Source organism: Medicago truncatula, chromosome 6, assembly GCF_003473485.1.
Source record: "Medicago truncatula cultivar Jemalong A17 chromosome 6, MtrunA17r5.0-ANR, whole genome shotgun sequence".
Taxonomy (NCBI): Eukaryota; Viridiplantae; Streptophyta; class Magnoliopsida; order Fabales; family Fabaceae; genus Medicago; species Medicago truncatula.
Genome location: NC_053047.1, coordinates 30,377,013 through 30,386,165, shown reverse-complemented (window position 1 = coordinate 30,386,165; position 9,153 = coordinate 30,377,013). Strand labels below are relative to the sequence as shown.

General features: G+C 31.5%; 1 long non-coding RNA gene across 1 annotated transcript; it reads left to right on the top strand.

Moving 5' to 3' along the window:
* Positions 1 to 597: 597 nt before the first annotated feature.
* On the top strand, positions 598 to 1,322 carry LOC25497141 (uncharacterized). Its single transcript, XR_003013027.2, has 2 exons — positions 598 to 736; positions 837 to 1,322. It is a non-coding gene; the product is annotated as an uncharacterized lncRNA (long non-coding RNA).
* Positions 1,323 to 9,153: the final 7,831 nt, after the last annotated feature.

The following is a 9,153-nucleotide window of genomic DNA, read 5'->3' as shown; positions in this document are numbered from 1 at the left end:
GAATATTTTAATTATATTTTACTTTCAGTTGTTTCTTTAAGTGGTAAGTGGTAGGGTTGCCAACAAATTTTGAATTCCTCAATTCCATCATTTTCATCTCATTCATTTTTACAACAAAAATTATGTACATTTTTAACTTCAATTCTCAAGCCTGGATTTTTTTTATTTATGTCTATACAATGACAATTCTATATTCCATAACTAGTTAATTCTCGTTCTCTTTTTTATCAAGAGCACACAACATTTTTCTCAACTCGTGTAATTTTCACGTTTAATTTATATTAACTTTGATATAGAAAGATATAAAAAATAACTCTATATTATTTTAGTTTGTAAAAAAAAGGGTGTTGTTACCCCTTGGATCTGTTATTAAGGCACCTTTTTTCTTTAGATTCATTATTGTTGTTTCTCTTTTTGGATTTCCTCCTATATATCACAAGATGCTAAAATATAAATAATTAATATATATATATATATATATATATATATATATATATATATAATATATTTTAATAAAGAAAATAATGAACAAATTACATTATTATAATTGACTTTTGCAACTCCTAAGTTCTAAAAAGCATTTAATTAAAATTAAAAGAGCTTGAAGTTTTACTTATTTAGAGATCAAAAATACTTTTACATTACAATTAAAGGAGTTAAAACATGGCTCAAATACTCATGTTCGTTAGTGTTTTGATCATCTTTCTTTCTCTTTTTTTGGCTGATACCAAACAAAGTAAGTTTTATTCACACCATTTTTAAATTTTCTAGTTTATATTATACACACTATTTTATCATCTTCTAGTAATATTTTATTTTGTGTTTTGACAATGCAGCTAATATTCCTTGTGAGAATAAACGTGATTGTCCACAACCGTTATATCCTAAATTTGTGACGTGCTTTGAAGGTTTATGTCGGATGCATTATCCACTAAAAAAATTTTAAAATAATTATCTTTCCTTAAATCATTGAATAATATTTGTATTCTACCAAAAATAATAATAATATATGTACCTTTATTGTGGACTATTAAATTTGAAAATAATTATGTTTCCTAAATTCATATAATAATGTTTGTGTTATGTTTCTAAGGCCTAGATGGCCCTTCATACAGTTCAGAACAGTTGTTCCCCAAGCTATAGGCTGAGGAAATCGGACTCTAGCTTGATAGAAGCTTTCACAGATCCAACATTTAACTAGAAGCACGTTCTTTGAGCTTGAACATTAGTGTCTCCCAAAACAATATGAGTATTTTTGAGGTGGAAATACTTAGTGTAAGTAAACACAGTCCAGGTTATATTATAAAAAGATATTGATATCATAGGGACTGTAAATCTATAGCTTCGTGTAGCTTTTCAGCATAAAACTTGTTTGTAAGAAAATAAAATAAATCATTTGTCCCAACAATAAATCTAAAAAGTTAAGTTGGTAAAACAGTTTAAAAGATTTAGAAATTCTCAAGATGGAAAGTGTGGTTTAAACTAAGTTCAGTTATGATAAAACATTACTGCGATTTACAAAGTTATAGCTTGGTACAACTCCTGTGACTCAGCGCTATAGCCAGTTCAAATAATATTTGGCAACCGAGATTCATATGGCTATATATCTCTCCATCTTCCTTGCAACCCAATTGGTCTTAGGGAGTGTTACCTCATCCATCGTGTTAAGGTCGTAACGACACATTGTTCAGAATACAAAGAGTCCGAACTTTTGGGGTAAGATTATGAAGAGTTTAGGGTCACAAGCCGTTGTTTCCTATGACAAGAGTCCTACCAAGAACTTACCGCTTAGCTATAGCTTTGAGGCTCTACTAAGTTCATATCTAAGAAAGAGTCTTTTAGGGTTTCGTATCTTTGTTAAGCCTTGTGCTTTATTGTATACCTCTCTGGTTGTTACAATTGATTATACAAAGCACATAGTTGGTTTGTTGTAGTTGAGTTGTATTGGATCAAAACCATCGTTTGATAAAAGACATTTATTAGGGTTTTTGAGTCCTTGATGTGAGCCGTTGTTGTATCACGTTGAGGCATAGAGTTGGACTGTAGTTAAGTTGTAAGCACGAGTTGATTCTTAGAATTGGAGAGTGTCTCCATTACCGTTGTTACTTTTAAGACGATCACTAGAATTGTGATTGAGAGGAAGTGAGATGGGGATCTCTCATATCTAGGACTATGAGAGTCTTAGGTAGAAATTACACGGATAGTGATTCAATAAGAAGGCAGTGAATTGGGATTGTTCACGTGTGAATCAGAGATTGTTCACTTGAAACATCAAATTTCACAGTACAACATTTGGCAAGATGCAGGTACTAAATGCTATGCCGTGGAGGAAGTCGATCCTTATAGTTCCCATGAAGACATAGAACGACCACGTGCAGATCAAGAAAAGAAAGTTGCAAATAACACCAGAAAAGAGGATGTCAGGGAAGGAGCTATTGGGGGCTCTTGGAAGAAGAGTATTTATGAAGACTTTGATGTATAGACCCCACACGTAAGGATCACCGCATGATGAGCAGGTGCAACTTGACGACCGATTAGGTTAGTAACATCCCAACGACCTCATCACTTATATAGTCTACCTAAGATAAATAAACACGACATTACTTTTATTTAATATCCAAAAAATAAATAGGGGGGATTGAAATATTCCTAACCGCCACTTACTTTTATGCAACGAAAACAGGTAACTTGCTCAGTTGCAAATAGATAAAAATTGCAAATCTCTAATCCTTTAACTCTTATTATTTTATCGTCAACTAAAAAAAAGTAACACGAATTGTTTGGACGAAAAGATAATCCATGTGGATACGATACTCTACTTATCACTTTATTACTTAGTAAACGATTTGGTGCACTTGCCTAATCCGCACATCAGTAAACGCAAGACTTGCCTTTCAGCGCTGCAGCTCTCTGTAGCTTGTAGGTCGTTGCAGATTTGAGGTTTTTGTAGGATCTGGTCTTTTTTATTTTATTTTTTTTGGGGCTGGAGTGTCTTCCTCCTTCAGGTTAGAAGTTGGAGATTATAACTTGTACTTTTTTTAGGGGATTGTAACTTGTACTTAGAAGGCTGCATCCTTGATTTATTAAGTTACAACCTCTCTTTTTCTTTGTCTTAGGAAGTTGCAACTTTGGATTTGAGGTTATAGCAACGACATCTGAGGCTACAACTTCTTCTATTTGATGGTTTAACTTCCTATTTCTTTCCTCAATTACTAGACAATTCATGGACGACTTATCTTGAAGCACAATTCTTTCTTTGTTGTTCTTCCTTCTCAATAGACACGGTCAGAATACCCTTTCCCTTGTGATGAACAACTCGTTTCTTTGAAGTTGTAGCTTCCAGAGTGGATGGTACATCTTTTTTGCGACTTAAGTGTTGGAGTTGTTATAGGACCAACAAGTTTCAGAGTGTATGTTCTGAAAACACAGGAATCGTTTCCTTATAGTAGATTTTCGAGTTAGAAACTAGATGCTTCGATGTTTCCCCAGAGTTCTTCAATATCCTTCTTGAACATATCCAACTCTATTTATTCAGGCGGAGGGCTATATCTCCCTGCATATTTGATTATGCCTCCAAAAAAGTAATTCGGGACTATAGGAAATAAAACTTGGAAATCCCACTTCAAAACCCATTTCTCCAATGATATTTCCTCTTCTTCTTCATTTACGTCCATAAAACCTTTTATTCATTATTGATCTTCTCAAATGCATGCTAGGTGATAAAGTGATATATTGGCAAATTTGTGTTGATGCCCCAACATCTACCCTTTTCAGTTCAAGCTCTCTTCAATGACACTAGGGCAGCGAGTTAAATAATTTATCTTTTCAACACCATTTTTGCACGCTTATGGGTTTTGGGTGTGGAAGGTTAAAATGATGGTGAAATTAAAATATAATATGTGGAGGAATGGTGTATATTTGTGAAGGGTGAAAATCCCATTTTTGACCTCATTCATCCCAAAATCGTTGTATGAACATTACCCATAGTTAATACAAATTAAATGAGCATTTATAACACATAAAAACACTGATTCCACCTTTAATTTCATGATTCTTCACCCAATTTTTCAAAACTCAACGACATCACATAATCACTTTTAAACTAGGAACTTATCAGTTACAATTCATACAAACAACACCCACACATTCCCAATCATTTATCAAGAACATACATCATGAACTTAACAATTTTCAACAACAACATCATGATTTTCATCCAATTAAGGTAAAACTCATAATTATCAACTTATCATAATCAAACATTTAATTTCATGCAACAACAACAAGTTTCTACCACTTTTCATATACCCAAAATTAACAACTTAATTAGAGCACGAAAATTAGTTTAAAACAACATCAATTTCATAATTTCACAAAGACAAACTTGACCCAAATATCATATAAGTGGTTATAATTCAATATGTGAACATAATCTCTCTATCCTTACCTTTAAATCCCAAAAGTTTGGCTATAAGCTCCAATCTACTTTCCCTTTTGAGGTTCTCCATGCTAGATCTTCTTGTCCCTTAAAACTCTTCTTTCTTCCTCTTTTTCTCAATTTTCTATCGTCTCCCACTTGCCTCTTTTCTCTCAATTGTGACAAATGAGTTATTGACCTAATTTTTATAAAGACCACTTCAATTATATACTTATGGGCTTAGTCAAACTCACTATTGGGCTTAGTAACTTTCTATCACTCATAAAATATTACTACACAATTGCTTCTTTTAAATCCCCACTATTACTCATGCACCATTATTATATTAATTACCCTAATTTACTACTAACAGTGCTAAATGATCTTACACTCCCAAATATTTGAAATACCGAACATTCTAAAATTACCAAAATGCTCTTACTCTTCAAATGACCAAAATACCCTTATTGCCTAAAAAAATCCACTAATCCCTAAATCAAGCACATCAAATAAGCAATTAAATAAATACAATAAAGAAATAAATAATCCTAGCGAAAATTGGGGTGTTACACCATCTGCTCATAACTTGTCCCACTCAGATTTTTCTCTGGGATTTGAAATATGAGGCCACTTACTCCTTTTCTGCAACATTTATCACCTGACCAGAGTCTGTTGTTCGAAGGTACATCTTCCGAACGAGAGCTGAATCTTTTTGTATTTTCAATCCTGCAATTGAAAAACACACTAAAGTAGACACAAATGTTAAAAAAATTAAAAATAGAAGTGTGAACACTCCATTTATTGAGTGTTGCATCCGTTAAGCGCTTCTTTATTATCATTAGCTTAACAAATCAACACCCAAGCTAGGGTGGATAATATGACAAGAAGAATATATCCTCCTTCCTCTTCTTTCCATTAGGTAGAAATCCCATATACTTAAGATATGGTAGCAAGTGTTCCCATTCCCCCAGAACAGGACCATTGGAACATGATTTCTCCATATCTTGAAGTGTTAAAAATTCAGCTTAAGGAGGATATTTTTCTTGAAACACCTAGAGTTAAGTCTTAACAACTACATGAATTGTTTTATCCTCTTCCCTTGGGGTTTCAGCAACACTATCTACTTCTACTCCTACTCCTAAGACTACAATATTTTTTTCTTCCGCTCTTTCATCAAGGCATTGTTTAGTTTCTAACTCCTTATTATGTTGTTCAACCGCTTTTTCCATATAGTTCTCATCTCATTTTAGATGATATGCATTGAGATGAGACTCTATGTTTTGGCTTGAGACATGATATGCCTCAATACTTTTATTGATAGAATTGCTTGACTATTCAGATTGGATCAAGAAACTGTTTAGCATAAGAGCCAAGTTTTCTACCAACTCCATACTCTCTTCCTCTTGTTAAACTAGTTCCTCCATATGGTTCTTTTGGTTTAGATTTTCAGATTATAACCAATGATGAAATCTAGCTTAGCTGCATGCCTATCCAAATAATCATTGACTTCAGCAAAAAGGAGTTCAAGTGTATGGTTTTTTTCAAAAAAAAAAAAAAATTTCCCATGCCATAGCCAACATTTGGTGTTTTTGTGGACATGAAATTTATTCAATTGTAGTCACTTATATGCTCAGCCCCTTCATATTCAAGAATTTGTGGTTGAACCTCATCTTCTTCAATAAAGCTAAAGGACCAATACCTCATAGTTGGCGTGGATTTTTTTTCTTCACAGAAACGACTAACTAAAAACAGAAAATAAAAACAAAACACAAAACAGAACAAAATTTAACCAAAAAGAATCTTGACTAAAATAAACTAACAAATATGAAAATGACTTAAAATAAACCACTCAACAATCCCCGAATTTTTTTATCAAAAAGAGCTTTGAAAAGGATTTTAAAAAAGATTTTATGCATAAATTTTTTAATACAAGTGAGAATTGATCCTAGACTAGCGGAACATATTGCACTCTAAAACTATCTAAGGAATATAGGAGATCACTCAAAACCTAAGATAATCTAGAGACAAAGAAAGAACTACAATACCATTATCCTTCCTTGTTGTTCCCTTTTATAATTTCCCATGCAAGTTGGCCTTCTCCTTATTCATTTTGAATGAGCATATTCCAATTTTTGTTTTTGATTGTTTCATTTGGACATATAGTTTACCTCATTGTACTAGGAACTACTTTAAGAAAAAATGTAGAAACACATATTTGGTTTTCGTCATAAGATTCTTAACGAGGAAGTTGCTTGTATGTGTTCCTTCATGAGACTTAAGTCTAGTCATCTAAACATGTGTATTCCCTATTGAATATTTTAATTATAATTTACTTTCAGTTGTTTCCTTAAGTGGTAAGTGGTAGGGATGCCAACAAATTTTGAATTCCTCAATTCCATCATTTTCACCTCATTGATTTTTACAACAAAAATTATGTATATTTTTAACTTCAATTCTCAAGCCTGGATTTTTTTTATTTATATCTATACAATGACAATTCTATATTCCATAACTAGTTAATTCCCGTTCTCTTTTTTATTAAGAGAACACAACATTTTTCTCAACTCGTTTAATTTCCACATTTAATTTGTATTATCTTTGCTGGAGTGGATTCTACTAATATTTCCGATCATTTGTTGCAGTTTACGTATATGACTGGTGTTGATAAAGCTAAACGTTCGTTGTAACGCCCTAATTTATTATTTATTTATTTTATTGAGTTTAGATGTCTTTTTATAATTTAGTCGATTTATTTTGATGAGTGATATTTTGTTATGTTATATGTTGGTATTTATTAGTATAATATATATGTTATCTGGTGTAGAAATATATTTGTTATTTGGTGTTGAAATATATATGTTATCTGGTGTAGAAATATATTTGTTATTTGGTGTAGAAATATATATGTTATGTGGTGTAGAAATATATTTGTTATTTGGTGTAGAAATATGTATGTTATCTAGTGTAGAAATATATTTGTTATTTGATGTAGAAATATATATGTTATCTGGTGTAAAAATATATTTGTTATAGGGATATATTTGTTATTTGGGGTAGATATATATTTGTTATTTGTTATAGAAATATTTTATATATATATATATATATATATATATATATATATATATATTAAAATAGAATATTGATATGTGAGGGGCAGATTTGGAATAAGGGAGAATATGTTAGGTTTATAAAAAGAGAGATTAAGAATAGAGAAACAGAATACGTGAAAACAGTTTTTGGGAGAAAAGGGAGAAACCAAGAGAAGAGAAGAGTCAGAGAAGAGAAAGCTGTAGGAGGTGGGACTAGCTTTCTCTAATAATGAGTTGTATAATTCTGAAAAAGGGTTTAACCTTGTAGTTGTTGTTAGTTTTGATGTTATAGAAATTAGGGTTAGATTTCATTCATAATCTTTTGTATAATCTCTTTTTCTACTTCTACCCATAAGTGCCTATTTGTATAAAGTGATTATTGTGGATTAAATTGGTAAAGTATAATGTTCTTGTTGATGAATTCACTTCTGGTTGTTGTTGTTTTTGTTATGCGATGTTTTTGATAATTGATGATTTTCTAAAATAATGTTTTGGGTCAAGTTTTATATGGTTTTGAGTCTTTTTTGATGTATATAAATATTTAGAAAAACTTTGGGATAAAATTTGGGCATAGGGAAGTCAAAATTGAGATTTTGAGCTGAAAAATGGGTTTTTCCCGAGTTCCTCTCTGACAACATGGCTTGTTTCATGTTCTTGCATCTTTTTCACATGTTTATGTTTTGAATTGGCCTTTGGTGTAAACATGAAAGTTGTAGATAATTGTGTTATCTTTCCAGCGGTTTTGGTGTGACTTGAAAATGAGTTTTGGTTCTTGAGTTATGATGAAAATACTCCAAGGAGGTCTTAGTGAAATTTTATGAAAATTCCGCATAACTATTTCCAGGTCAACCCAAAACTTATGGATTGTCTCCAAACTTCAAAGCTTGTGCACTATGATTTCAATTAAGGTGTTTAAGAGTATTTAACCTATGTTGTGATGAATCTATCTTGGTTTAACGTGAATATCTTTAATTGATGAATTATTATATGAATGTATATGTTGATGAATATGATGTTATATGATGTTGTTCATGATTGATGATGTAACGCCCTAGTCGTTATTTTAATTATTTCTGATTTATTTGGAGTCTTTTATATGATTTTAAATAATTATTGTTGATTATGTGGTGTGTTATATTTTATTAAATGATTTATTGTAGTATTTAATAGTTTAAGTGGGAATTATAATTATTTGGAGTTTTGGGGGTTAAATAAGAATTAATAGAGTTTATGAGGAGTTAAGTAATATTGGGAGGTTACATTAAGTTAAAAAAATAAAAAAAATAGAAACTGTCAGTCAGAAGCATTTCACGTACAACAGAGTTTTTGAGAGAAAAACCAAGGGAAGAGCCTAGAAGGGAGATTCTGATTTTTGGAGAGTTTTGTTCATCAAATCAAGGTAAGGGTGGGACTATCTCTCAATAATGATGGTTATGTAATTCTGATTTTGGGTTTAGCATAGTTCTACTAGAAATTGGGAATTTGGGTTTAGATTTTAATTCTTTGATTTTTGATTGAAAGAGTGTAGAAACCTTTGTAATAGTGTTAGAATGCATTCAGGTTGTAGACAACAATTTATTATACATCTGTAAACTATTTTGGGAATTGAAATTGAGAAAATTGGGATTTTTGGGAAAAACCTGC